Here is a 15,987-nt window from a genome sequence, read left to right as displayed (position 1 = left end):
TAATTATGTGAATATTATGTGTTTCATGATTATAATAATATAATAAAACAGAAAAAATTGGTCGAATCGTCCATAAATCCTAAAACTAAGTACATCAAAACACACACACATATATATATATATATATATAGAAAGTGCACATCATCTCGATCCCAAATATATAAATTTAGTCTCAATCCAAATCCGTATGAATTAATATGAATTTTATAAGATATAAAAGTTCGCCCAAAAAAGGAATGTATGATATAAAAAGCTACGAACAGAATAGTTGACTTTTAGCTAATGGCACCAAAAAAAAAAAATAGCAGTACTCATTAAAATAGAAATTTTGAGAAAAAGAATGTCAAAAACGGAGTCCGTATGAGAGACTTATTATTTTAGCAAATTAATTGAACTTTATAATAATATGTACAAAAAACTAAAATCAAAATTAGCCGATGGAGTCGAAACAAACGTTGTAGATCTCGTTGATAACTATGCGTGGATATAGAGAACGTAAAAAACGGAGTTCACATGAATGAGTTATAATTTATAATAGCATATTTAGGTATTAAAATAACTATAAATCAGATATATATATATATATATATATATATATATATATATATATATATATATAAATGTATCGATGATGCGGTCATTATAAGACTAGTGTTAAGTACTTTCAACATTAGTTTAGTACAAATATCGTTAAATCTATTTAAGATAGTATTATAAATGGGTGTTTGGTCATTTAAGTAACTTTAGAGGGTGGTTTTTGAAAATTTAATTACTATAGATAAGAGTCTCTAGGCTCTTGTATTTCTTGCACCATTTTCTTGATTCAAGAGACTTTCTCTTCTTGTCCTCCAACATTTTGGTCCCTCGTGATTCGACTTCTATTTTTGTAGTTTTACTGTAGTAAGGTGGGTGCTAAAGCGCAACAAGAATCTTTTCTAAAAGATTCAGCGACGAAGTAAAATAAATAGTTGCAATAAATATTAGACTAAGATCTAGTCATAATGATACTTGGTTTCGTGGAAGGAAAATAAAATTGTTAGAAGCAAAATGTTGCCCCAGTTTGGATTCATCACTTTAACAAGTAAGGGCATAGTTACTTTCATCTCGCACATATATATGAAGTATTTAATATAAATTACATGTTGTAAGTGTATATTATCTGTGTTCTTAATATCTATGTTGAATGAATGATTTATACATGTTTTACTTTATATAGACCGTATATGTATTTTATACCTATAAATATGTTGGGTAGAGATGTGTAGATGAAATAGATAATGAAAGATAAAATAAAATGATAAGAGGCCTCGATTTTTAAGTTGATCCAGTCATCTAGAGGAGTATAGATGACGACCACAGACTACTTGAGACAGTCTAGTGGAGCGTTGGCAGACTCGCAACCTGTAGGTGTTTGTGAACGGTGTGTTCATCTTTGTCCATCCCCTTCATGGTTGCTTTGATAACATATGTTGATGAGGAATCCCCTAAGCAGTATCGTGATCCCGATGATGATCCTTAGGCTAGGTCCCTTGAATTAGATGCTTTAGGGATACAAAGTAAGCGTAACAGGAACGGGTAATCAGGTTGAATGACTTGATGAAATGAGCAAACTTAATTATATTGGTTTGCAAACCCTATGTGCTCACCAGGCTCTCAATCTTGGCTCATTCAGTTTCTTGTATTATAGGAAATGGCAAAGAGCATATGAGTGTTGAACTGATGAGATATTTTGAATCAAGCTTCTTTTGTGTCTCTAACAATTGTCAGCTCGATTTCTTAGCCTGGTTACTAGTAGAAACAACAATTGAATCAACATAAACAACAGTGTCATCAAAAGCAACAATTTCAAAGTCATATGCATTTAAAGGAATATTGAAAGATTCGAGAATAGAACGTACCTTAGTAGTCATCAGAGACTTGTCAGCGGATTTTGATACGAAGCATCTTCCTGTGACCTCTTCGTCACAATCATCTTCGTACTTTTCATACAGAGAACCATGTATCGGATTACGCATTTCATCATCGTCTGATCCTGAAGAGCAGATCTGACACACACCTTCTTCCTCCTGTTCTCCTTTAGCAACTAACGATATGCCTTTTGATTTCTCCTTAACCTCCTCCAACTTCTCCGAATAATACGCCTCATCCTTCACTTTGTTCATCTTCTCCTTTTTCTTATGAAGCATACAATCATTCGCAAGATGATTGGCCCCGTTGCAATAGTGACAGTCTATTCCAGAAATCTCCTTTCAGTTTCATCTACCTCTTCTCCTCAACAAATTTCATTTCCTTTTTTTCTATCTTCTTCTTCTCTTCACCACCATCCTTGATCAGAAAATTTCCTCTTCCTTCATTCTGCATTGTTTTCGAATTAAATGGTTTCTTAAAAAACGTTTTGACTTTGTTGTTGGAGTAAAGTGCAATTGCTTCATTGTCGAAATTTATCAAAAGTCCTTCTTCAGTATCAGAATCAACACTTTCATCAGTTTCTTTCTCAGTAACTTTCGAGACAAGAGCCAAAGGACCACTCATAGTAAGCTTCGACTCCTTATCCATCTCATTGACCTCACTTTTGTGGGTTTTAAGTTGATAATACAAATCATTCAATGAAGATGTATCAAAACTTTGCTGATTTTTAACCATCATACTCACGCTTATCCATTCTTTTCTGAGTCCTGTGACAAACGTAAGATTGAATTCCATTGTAGAACGAGTGATACCATATCGATTGCATCGATATATCAACTCGTTGAAGCGATCATAGTGGATTTCGATTGAATCATTCTCCTTCTCTCGAAATTCCTTTAACTCCACCAAACATTGCTTCTCTAAGTTAATTTTCGTCTTTTCACTTCCTTTATACTTTTCTTTAAGAGTTTTCCATATCTCCTTCGCACTTTTACAACCAAGAACATAGTTGTAAACAACTGGTGGCAATGCACCTCTCATCTCCCTTAGACATCTTTTCTCATTCTTCTTCATTTTGTCAGCACGTTCATCAACAGCAGCAGTTGAATTTGATGAATCTATGTTTTCAACATTTGCTTGAGGTTGTGTTGTTCCAGAGATGCAACTCCATAATTCTTCATCTAGACCGTTTAGATAATCCTCCATTCTATCAGCCCATTGATTCTAATATTCAAGAATCAGCATCAGAATTTTTGTAGAAGATCCTAAGAGATGCGAAAAATAAGTCATTGTGTTCATATTAAAATTCGCCATTGTTGTTCGGATTGAACTTTTCAGAAAGATTGAAGAAATTTGATTTTGATTTAAAAAATTGTACAGAAATTCAAGAACAATCACTCGATTAAGCAAATTCAATGCAGAATCGAATCAAAACTTATGATCCTTGAATCTAATTGTGTGGAAACTTTTGAAGCAAAAATTTTGATTTAGATACAACAGATTCAATCAGAAAATAAAATCGCAGTTTTGAATCCTGCTCTGATACCAATTGAAGAACCATTAATCAAGTAAACGCGAATCAAATAAGAGTGAATATGATATGAATGAACACCAGATGTAAATATGATCCTGTTTCAGCTCTATTATACTTTCACAATTTTATAGAGAGTACAAAGACAAGTTTATATTAAGACTTCTTATCTAACTCTAAGTAAAGTTCCTATTTATAGGGAACAGGAAAGTATACAAAAAATACTAAGACATTACATTTAAGTTTCGTACAAACAGATGTCTTAGTAAATACATTATAAGTACACGAAAGGTATAGTCTTCGACTCATTACAAAATGTCTTCGACCCTAACATAATTGAATAAAGGGACTTAAACTATCAAATGTGTGATAGTTGGATTTTGGGTTGGGAAACCCAATGGGACAAAGGGATGAACGAAATTATGATGGGAGCCCATCATATTTTCGTCCATGGCCTTATTCTAGATGGTTTAATGGGTTGCTTAATGTCTAAGCTGTCCATTATGGTTTTTGGAGGAAACCCTAGCTGCTCATAGTATAAATAAGGCCCCTAGGCTACAAAAATCGACCACTTGCTTCTCTAAGAACCCTAAGGCTTAATGTTGTACCCTCCTTCCTCTCTCCCTTGTCTCTCCATTTGCTCTTGGTGTTTGTGAGCCATTAGAGGTACTACACTTGTGGTACTTGCTTTCAAGGATAAGGAGATTCAAGATTTAAGTTGGTATTACTACATAACAACAAAAGGTATGTAATCCATCTCATCTTATGAATTTGGAAATTCATAGAAGCATGATAGGGTTCTTCATGTGTTCATAATGTTGTGTATCTAATAGTGAAAACATAGATCCGTATCTAGGGTTGCATGCACACATAGGATTGTTTGTATAAAACCCATCAGACTTATGGTTATATATTGGGACCCAATTATTAATTGGTTGTTATTTTAATGTTGACAGTTTGGGAACCTGTCATCCAGCTGCTGGGGTTGGGTCTGCGGGACTTAAGCAGTGCGAGGTGAGTCCTCTTCCAATAAGAACGGGTCTAAAGCACCAAGGTCGGCCCGTATATGTGTGATACGTTAGTAGCTGAGCGTGGGTGGGACCCGTATCTCATTATTATTCGAGTATAGATATCAGTCAGATTAGTGGATTGATATACTTGTTGTATGTGTGATACTTGTATGTGTTTGTAGGAATGCGAGTGTGGGCGGGGCCCGTATCTCATAGTAGCTGAGTGTGGCGGGGCCTGTATCTCATAGCTATACTTGATTATGATATATGACTAAATAATAGATTAGTTATACATGTTTTTAGTGTGATACTTGTATGTTTTGGCATAGCAGCTAAGTGTGGGCGAGGCCCATATCTCACAATAGCTAAGTGTGAGCGAGGCCCGTATCTCACAGTAGCCGAGTATGGGCGGGGGCCGTATCTCAAAGTAGCTGAGTGTGGGTGGGGCTCGTATCTCAGAGATAGCGGAGTGTAGGTGGGGCCCATATCTCCTAGTTAGTAGAGTGACGTATCTCCATGAGTGTGGACGGGGCCCGTATTGTCTAGTTATATGTTATATGTGTATGGTATGTGGAAGTTTGGGGAGACTCACTAAGCTTCGTGCTTACGGTTTTTAGTTTTGGTTTCAGGTACTCATTTTTCAAAAGAGGAGGTTGGGAAGATTGAAGTTCACACACCATTTGTTCAGCTTGCGATGTTTATACTCTGATATATTTTGACATGTGACTTTGATACATGACTTACGATTTTTATATGATGAGTATATTTATGGTTTTACTAATGGTTTAAAACGATATTTTTGGGATTTTTCACATGTACTTATATATATAACTTATTGTATTGTTCAGTAAGGATAAAATGTTACTAAATATTATGTAATACCGTCATTTGATGGACACGTAGGAAAAAAATGGGTCATCAGATGGACGAGCCAGGTTGTGATGGTGAGCGAATTTTGAAATATCCCCAAAACATGACCCAAAATTTTCAATTTTATTTTAAATAAAACAATATTCCAAAGTCATTTTTCATACAACCCAATGAAAAATAAGTATATCAAACATCATAATAACCAGATTATGTCCAAGAAGCGGAATCGAAATGGTGTATGCGGTGCAGTCAGCCCAAGCTCTTCCCCTTGGAACCAGAAGTACCTGAAACATTAACTCAAAATCTTAAGCACAAAGCTTAGTGAGTTCCCTAAGATACCACATACCATACTTACATAGCATATAATGGGTCCCACCTTAACTCACATAACGGCCCCCGCCTAATGAGTATAATGGGCCTTGCCTAATGAGTATAACAAGCCATAACCTTAACTCTTATAACGGGCCCCACATATATACACATCATAAGACATAACAACTAATAGCAAACAGGATATTCATTGGGCGCCGCCCAATAAGCATACAAACACGTATGTATACTAGTGTCACATAGATAATGAGTAGTCTAACATATCAAATCTTGGGATGCCATTGGTGCCTTTGACCCGCTATACATGGTGAGGAAACTCACCTCGAATGTTGAATCTCACTAAAGAACCGTAGTTGTTGTCCTTACGACTCCGCGAGCTATCAGTACCAAAATAAATTCCAATTAACATTTAGGTTGTAATCCATAACCATAAATCCAAGCTTGGGGTGAAAAGAACATTTAACCCTATAGTAGCTTGGTCAAAGACTAAATCCAATTTCACATTCTAGAAGGACCAAAATTCAAATATTCCACCAAGGCCCAATTATGGCCCAACTTCCGATTGGGCCGAATACCTTCTTGTGGGCCTTAACCTAAGGCCTAATAATGTTCCTGTCACACCCCCGAACCAAACGGCGGAAACTTCCCAGTGCTTGCGAGACTAACAATTGAATACCATAACAATGAATATACATGAAACAAACACATACATTACCAACATTACATAGTACAACTTACATAGTTCACATCAAGAACATTGAACAAATATTACATATTCCTAAGTATATTGTTTGAAAGTTACAACACATGGAGTCCTAAGCACACATGATAATCATCTTCTGCTTATTTGTTACCTGAGAATACAAGTTACTTTTAAAAATGGTCAACATATGAAGTATTGGTGAGTTCATAAGCATGTTTAATATAAAATGTTTCATGTTGTTGGTAAGACCTAAAAAATCCGATATTTTATGTAAGTAAAATTGTTTGCACCACAATGTGATGATCCAATAGAGTATAGATATGTGTAATTTCATAATAGTATAAATGGCTTATTAACATTAGTATTTCTCATATAGAAGTTAAAGAATGATATAGAAATGATGTTGAGTCTCGGAATATCCGATATTTTCCGATATAAAATAGTGTGATAGTTTTGTGAATTCGTATAAATCTCATAGTACGACCATATGTGTGTACATATATATATATATATATATATATATATATATATATATATATATATATATATGAAGTCAGTTTTCCCAAATAATAGTGAAATGGTAATGGATCTCTATGCGAGACGTTATAACCATGCATGATAATAACTATTTTGCCTTTCTTGGCATTTTTACAAACACCGGTTTTGATCAAGATTTTGTTACCCTAGGTTGGCCGACTCTAACTGTAGCGAACAACTCAGGTGTGGGGGATTCACCCCCGTATAGATCTGTACACAAACTCTTACCATCCCTCTAGGAGACTTTGGTTATAACTACAGGCTACGACTGACACTTATTGATGCCGACTGCATATTTCTCACTAATCTCAATTATTACCCCGAGAAGTTGAATAGTATTGATCACAATCCCTTTATTGTTTACATGAGTATAAGTAAAGCCTAACAACATGAATAAGAACAACTATGGTCCATTAATCATGTATGTTAATTTAGGTTATCGAGCAGATGAGTAAGTTGGACCTTACTAGCAATGGAGATGGGCTACTAAGGCCCAATAGCATGTAAAGCCATTGCAGGTCCATTAAGCACGTAATTGGGTCACCAGAAGCCCAATCAACATGTATTATTATTATTGTTGGGCCCAATAATTATGTTAATGGGTCACGAAGGCCCAATAAGCATATTTTACAAATATTGAGCCTGTTAAATTTAGTGTTTACTCGTTTTGTATAGTATAAAAATTGAAAGTTTTGTTTAAATGAATTGTTCAATCGTAAAATCTCAACAATAATTGTTTCGCCAATTCAGTCCCTTTTCTAACAAAAATGACAATTTTAGTCCCTTTTTATGAAAATTGACATTTTAGGCCCTTAGATTATTTTTCTTGAGATTTTCGGCCCAAACACTTATCCAAATAGTATTTTTAGCCCTAAATAAGGTTTTGGAAGATTTCAGCACCTTTAATTAAAAAGATTTACAATTGTAGTCCATATTTTCGAAAATTTTTACAATTTAAATCCAAAAATCCAAACTTTACATTTTTAGTCCTTTCTTGTAATAATTAGATTTTTAGCCACTGAAACTTGCTATTTACGTTTTTAAAACTCATATTTTGATAAATACACAATTTTAGTCCTTAAAATCACGTTTTTCGCAATTATGGGCGTAAAAACCCAAAGGCCCAAATTTTAGCCCATTAAGCTAAAATTTACATTTTTAGTCCTTTAAAAGTCATAATTTTTATAAAAAATCATATTTTAACTAATTTGACCTTTTTAACCTTTATGCAACCGAAAATGGAATCATTTTACCCATCTTTTTGCTTATTTGTCAAAAATGGCCCATAAACAAGATTTGTGTTTTGTTTTGCTCATTTCAAACTTGTATAACACTTTTGTCATGATATTAATATCTATAAGATGTCTTAGATCACTATTTTTCCCATTATAGTTAGAAATCTCGAATAGATCACATTTTATAATGATCACATAAACACAAGAAATCACACATATCATACAAATACACATAGATCTACACATTTCACTTGTATTCTCCCCCATAAAACAGGTAAAACTGAAAATAGAGGGGTATTAACTCACCTTGAGGGTTGTAGCTTCGGTTTTGAGGGAAAAATGGAAGATTATGATGTTGTTTTGGCTTGAATGCTTTCTTAGAAGAAGTATTGAAGCTTTGATGGTCCTAGAAAGCATGATAACGAAATGAAGCCACATGAAAGAGTGTTCTTAGCCTAAAGATAGAGATCAAAACTTATGTATGATAACCACTTACCAAGGATAGTGATATGTGAAAGATCTTCTTGAAGCACTACAAGTTCTCGAGATTCTTGAAGAAAATGAGAAGATGTTTTTGCATGAGTAGAGAGAGTTTGAAGAGAAAATTTTGAAGATGGTGGTGTGGTTGAGAGGTCTCAACCGAGAAGATAAAGAAGAGAGGGGAGTGACGGATGAGGTGAATTGCATGGAGACATGAGATCCTTGCCTTGTTACATGTTGAACAATAGCTTAGTTAACCATTAAACAGTATTGAGGTGGCATGTTTTAATTTTCCATCTTCTGAAGTGACTATCAAAATCTCGAAGTAATTTTTCTAACCAGATCTGGGATAATATATACTAATATTTCGTGAAGTCTTACAATCCCTTTTATATAGATTCATGTTAATCTTTCCGTCTGGTTTGGTTTTTGTATTAACCCATCGATGATCATCCAGATAGTGCCTAACCCCACTCTTATAATAATAAGCTTCGTCTTTTAACTTCGAGAGTTTTATTTATTCGTGCAGTACCTCCTCCGCGATATTCTCCAACCTTGATGCTCTCGAGGCCGATCGTAGGTGTTGACAGTGTTTTGTTCTTGCTTCGTGAGCAGACGAGTATGTTATTGATGAAAAAAATGAAAAGATTAACTAGGAATGGTTGGGAAAACTCGGTCCGTAGGGTTCATGAATACCGTAGGTGTAGTCTTTAGATTGAAGGGTATCACAACATATTTGAAATTGTCGTGACGAGTTCGGAAAGTAGTTGCTAGAATGTTCTCTTCTCGAATTCAGAGTTGATGGTAAACGAGTCTTAGATCTATTTTGGAGAAGCCACCAACTTCTTGAAGCTGGTCAAATAGGTCGTCAGTCCGAGGAAGTGGGTATCGATTTTCAATTGCAAGCTTATTCAATTCCCAAAAATCGCTGCACATTATGAAGGATCCGTCTTCTTGACGAACAAGACTAGAGCTCCCCAGGGTGAGAAGCTTGGTCTGTGACATCCGCAAAATCAAGGCCAGAAAAGACCTGTTTAATTTATTCTTTTAAAATGATTTCAGAGTAATCCTTTGATTAAAACAATTGCGGAATTTGTTCCCAAAATGAAATATGATAAAAATAAGGTTTACCAAAGCATTTCTTAAAGAAATGTATTTTTCATTATATTACAATACTTGGGATGTCATGTTCCGATAAACAGACCAAAGGCATAAACATTTCAATACAGACCTTACAACATGTCTATAATCCAAAATATCCTAACAAATCATCCAACTTATGCTCTAGCACCACTACCTGGTGAGCATATAGGGTTTTCAACCCACAATAAATAATTATATTTAATTCCACCAACCAACAATAACCCAATTACCCATTCCCGTTATTCTCACTTTACATCCCTAAAATAACTAACACAAGGGACCTAGTCTAAGAATATTTCATCGGGGCGATAACACATGCATTCGATGGTTTCGCAGCAATATATGTCAAATAAGGCAACCATGAGGGGGATGGAGTACATCGAATGAACACCCAAGTTCATTAACACCTACAGGTGGTGAACCTGCTAGCGTTCCACAGTACTGTCTAGAAAAGTCTGTGGTCGTCATCTAAACTCTGCTAGATGACTGAATCAAAAACAACATCGAGGCCTCTCATTTGTTTATCACACAACTATCTACCCATGTTCTACCCGACATATTAGTAGATAAAAATATATATTTTTATACATAGTTTAAAACCTGTATAGCATTCTCATTCAACACATATTCCAAACAACAGATGAGACACATACACATAACACGTATTTCATAGAGAATAAATCATATCTATGAGATAGAAAAAAGTGAATATACATTCACGCATATAACAACAAAATATACAGATAATACGTATTTCGTATAAAATACTTCATAATTATGCGTTAGAAGAAAGTAATTACATACTCACTTGATCAGAAGATGATCGGATAGCACTACGGCTCGTAGAAATAGTATTCTTTAGTAGATCTGGAAGATCTTCACAAAAACCGGGCTCCTCGCGGGCAGAGCTTCGGCTCGGGAATCTTACTTCTCGGGATCTTCGAGGCTTCGGGACTTGCTTCGGGTCTCGGGAATGATATCGGGGCTTCGGGGGATTAAAATAGGGCTTAGAGAGAGTATCGGGAGTGGGAGAGTAAGAGACGAGTAACCTAAATCGGCTGACCCTTGATTTCTATTTATAGGGTGAATTTTCTGAGTTCACCTCGTGAGTTTCTAATACTCACCTCGTGAACTGACTCACCTCGTGAATTTCTAATATTCACCTCGTGAGATCGATACGTCATTGCATTCGTCATGGCCACTTGCCCTGGAAGACATCCATCAACTATTCACCTCGTGAGTTTCTAATACTCACCTCGTGAACTGTGACAGCCTTGGGGATCACGCCCCGATCTTCAGAAATTCATAAATTTCGCATACGAGCTCCATTTTTGACATTCTTTATATCCACGCGAAGGTGAGATTATGCTCTTACCCTCTCGTTTAGACTCCATTGGTAAATTTTGACTTCAATTTTAATATATTATTTTTAATAGGCCGGGACAGGAAAACTCCGTTAGAATAACTTCTTCATCCGACATCCGTTTTCACCTATCTTTTTATCGTTTCACTACTATCGATGAGATCTTCGATTCTCATTTAGATTGTTTCGGCTAAAAATCACTCGATCTCAAATCGAGGATTCGGGCTGCATACTGCTAAGTCAAAACTTCGGAAAATCATAACTTCCTCATATGAAGTCAGATTTGGGCATTCTTTGTATGCACGCTCTTGGTTTAATGAACCCTAAGACTTTCGTTTAGATCACTAAGGATAGATATTACTGTATCTTAAATTTATATTTTACGTCATTCAGCGTCGTCTCGGTTCTGTCGCGAAACTTCGACAGGTCATAACTTCTTCGGTATAACTCGGATTTCGGCATTCTTTATATCTCCGGAATCCTTGTTTCGATCACTACAACTTTATGTAAAAATATCGGGCTTATCTCACCTTTGAATTTTGATGCTTATTTTTATCCTTTATTAATTATATCTTGATAATTAAGTAATAAGCACACAAATACACATAATTCACATAATACTCAAATATTTCATCATTAATACTTCAAAAAAAGTTACAAGGGTTTACCTTGACTATTACATCAACGAAAATGCCTTGCCTGAAAATGCGGGCGTTACATGGTCCGATGAATCCTTTGCTCCACAATTCCCTTAATTGACTGGATAACTCTTGAATTTCGGTGGGAGCCAACCTGTAGGGTGAATTGGCAATTGGTGTGGCTCTTGGTAATAGGTCAATTCAGAATTTGATCTGCCTTTATGGAGGTGATCCCGAAAGGTATTCAGGAAATACATCCGGAAAATTGCATGCCAGTGAGATGTCTTAAATGTTGATTTCTTCTTTGGCTTTGTCTAAAGCAGGAGCGAGGAATGAATAGTTCTTCTTGTGCAAGCACTTTTGTGCCTTGATGCACGAGATAAGACGAAAATTTACACCATGTTTATCTCCATATATTATTAGGGTTTTGTGATTGGGGAAGATGAAGGCGAACGACCTTTTCGTGACACCTAATATCAGCATGGTGGGGGCTTTAACCAATCCCTGCCGATTATCACATCAAAACTCCTAATATTTATTGTATGAAATCTATTTAGGGTACCTCCTATATGGATTTCCCGGCCAATTCTCTTTTCCCATTCGCCATTTCCACCGTAAAGGTTTCATTAAGCTTATGGGGGTTTTTGTTCTAGCAAACGTTTGAATTTGTTACTCATAAAACTCTACTCTATTCCTCTATCAAATAAAATCTATGCATATGAGTTGCTAAATAAGAACGTACCAGTGACAATAGTCGGGTCTTGAGCTGCTTTGCTTTAACCTAGGCTTGAAGCCCTTCTTGATCCTCCCGTTCCTTGGTTGTTAGCATTCGAGCAACTGTGTTTGAAATGACCAATTATTCCTCTCCCATAGCAGGTGTGATTTATCCCAGCATTGGTGTTGTTGTTAAGGTTGTTGTGATTGTTGTTGTTTTGTTTGGCTGATGATTTTGTCGCGGATAAGTTCTACAGAATTTGGTGGTGTGAATCTTTCGGTTGCATCTCTCACAGTACAGCTCCCGGCAGGCTCCCTTATGATGGAAATTGCATTGGTTGCATTTTGGAAGACTTCCAGCATATGATCTCGTTGGTTTTGATATAGTAGGTGTCATGGTTGCATGGAAAGCAATGACAAATCGCTTTTTCGGGAACCCTTGAGTTGGCTGTCCCTTTCTCTTATTCCCAAATCTTCACTTCTTGCTATTAAGCTTGGGGTTTGGCGTGTTTTGATAAACTATCACTTGCTGACTTTCGGGCTTGTCACTTCGACTGGATTGGTTAACACTATCTCCACCTTTGTTGGTGTTATTTGCATTGAGTTGTGCCATAGCGGCGGTTACGGTGGTTGTTACAAAAACTTGGAATGTAGCAGAGCCCATTTGCAGAATTGGTTTCGCACGGGTGAGCTTGTTATTTCTGCGGGTTGCCATTATCTGTTGCATGATGATGAGCAAGATACTCAGCGGCGATGATCATTTCTAATTGTACTCTATAAATTTTGCGTTTTGTCGTATGGTTCTAAATGTTCCAACATACATCCCCATGATGTCTATATGGTGGTGAGTAATGGTAGATCTTGTACGAATATTAAGTCTATCCCTAGAGTACATGGATTGTTTAAGTTTCGAGATCCTTTAGCATCTAGCGGTCTCAGGGGTTCGGTTGTGCACATAATAAGGTTTTAATCATGAAACGAAGGAATCGGTCTCATAGTAGATCACAATATCATGACAAAACACACGGTATTATTACTAATAATATGTGATCTTCATAAATGAAAATTTTGCCCGAAATGACATAGACTACATGAGAATACAAAATCCGACAGCATAACGACCCTATGAGTAGTGTAATCACTTAAACATAGAGCCGGAAATACATCACATAACACACATACACAAAAAAATAACATAGTACTCCCGAAGAAATGATAGAGCTGGCCCTAGTAGTGGCGTAATGTGTCGGCGTGGTGTTGCGGATGTGGACGCTCCCTGTAGTCGGGCCACTTGTTGCTCGGTGTCTTGGATCCGTGCCTCCCACATTTCTTGTCTCCTTTGAAATTCTCTAATAACCACTTGTGTTTCCGGTTTAGCTCTAGCAACTCTCTCTCTCTCTCTCTCTCTCTCTCTCTCTCTCTCTCTCTCTCTCTCTCTCTCTCTCTCTCTCTCATCTGGTGTACCTGATTAGTAGTGTTCTGGAACAAGTTGCTGGTGTCCCTCAATCGTCTTACAATGACAAGGAGTGCCCTATCTGCAGGTCCTACATCCCTCAGGTCATAAAAATCCATGGCCATGCCGTACGGGGGCTGCTTGCCTTGCTTCCTACTCTATCTCCATATGTCCATACCCCATGGTGGTGTAGGGCCACTGGGGCCCATCCGGTAAGTGGGCATCCTAATCGGGTAGGTGGGTTGATGACCTCGGACTCCGCGTTCGAACCATCATTTCTATCAGCATCGTTTTCCTCTTCTTTAACATCTACCAGTGGCTCGGTGCAACACCGTAAATTTCAAGACAAAATTTTCATTTAAAATAATCATTTTATTCTTAGAAACACTTGTTTAAAATCTCATTCATAGTCGATTTACAAAACATGACTCCATTTTCACTTGCATAGAAAACCAGGATCCTCCAAAATATGACTCTTTCTCAGGTGTGTACAATCAAGCCAGTGCCGTCCCGTGATACTGAAAGAAACCTGAAAAACATCACACAAAACACTGTAAGCACGAAGCTTAGTGAGTTCTCCAAAATACCACACATAACACATATTAGCCACTCGAGGCTATAACTCTATGGGTCCGTGCACCCAAACTCTGTGAACCCTCAGGTTCTAACTCTGGGAACCTTCCGGTTCCAACTCTATAAACATGCACAACATAAATCACATAGAAATAATGCAGTACAACACATCACGTACATATAGCATACAAATACTCTGATCACATAACTCTGGTTACCTACTCAAGGTAAAGTATAGTGAGAAGACTCACTTGGCAAGCAAAAAGCAGATATCCCCACACTTGAATCTCGAACTCGCCACCGCCTAACACGTAAGGCAAATACTCTCATGAATATAACTCTCGAGACTAGAATAAATCCTCTCATAACACCCTCTTATGGGTAAAAGACTATTTTACCTTTCTCTTGGCCCAAAGGCCACATCGCTGACCAAACTCTAAAAGTCAACGGCCAACCCTTGGTCGAAATCAAAGTCCTCAGTCTAAGTCAACCCCTGACTGACCCTACTCGCCGAGTCAACCCTGTGACTCGTCGAGTTCCCATAATCAGAACTTCACTCAATCTGCGACCTAACTCGCCGAGTCACCCCGAGACTCGCCGAGTCCAACAACTCTGAGTCCACTCGCACTCGACTCACCGAGTCATCCCTCGACTCACCGATTCTCGACTCAACCAGAGAATATTTGGGACTCTTCGACAAGACTCACCGAGTCCAAATGGACTCGTCGTGTCCAAGGCTATCTTCAACCTACTCGCCGAGTTGTTCTTCCAACTCGTCGAGTTCCAGGCCATCTTCAAGCAACTCGTCGAGTCGCCCCATGTGACTCGTCGAGTACCACCGGTCTGAATCCATACAGAAGCATCTCAGGCCATGCAATTGATCCAAAACATAGATCTAGTCTCCTACCACTCATCCATCACGTAAAGTGGCAAACTTTACGTGAATCCAAAGAGATCTAAGCCGTTTGCACATTGGGGCTAGGGTTTGGGACATGTAAGCTTCACTAAACACTCCAACATAGGGACTTTCATGCTCTCTGATTCTTCTCCCTTCCAGATCTGAGGTAGCAACCTTAGATCTAACCTCTAGACTTCCCATATCATCCATAGACAATTTCTCACAAACCCCAAAATGAAGAAACAACATAACAACAGGTCAATAACGAGATATTACCTCTAAGTGATGCCCCAACTGCAATGAAATTCGAATCCAAGCAAAGCCCCTTGCTCCAAGCCTTCAATCTTCCCAAAATTTCTTCAACCATTACTTCTCCAAGCTCCAATCCACTCAACAATGGTGCTTCTCCGTGATTTAGGGTTTTCTAGGGCTCAAGGGGTGATAAAGAGGCTGGGAGGAAAACATAGTGATCTTTATATAAGGCTCAACCCCGAGAATTAGGGTTTTCTCCACTCAGTGCCTACTCGCCGAGTCCATTACACTGACTCGCCGAGTCGGCCACTTAACACGCAACCAAGTCGCAACTCTACTCGCCGAGTCC

Source organism: Lactuca saligna, chromosome 7 (assembly GCF_052625555.1).
Source record: "Lactuca saligna cultivar CGN05327 chromosome 7, ASM5262555v1, whole genome shotgun sequence".
Classification (NCBI taxonomy): domain Eukaryota; kingdom Viridiplantae; phylum Streptophyta; class Magnoliopsida; order Asterales; family Asteraceae; genus Lactuca; species Lactuca saligna.
The sequence above is the reverse complement of the archived record's forward strand: the minus strand, read 5'-3'. Positions refer to the sequence as shown.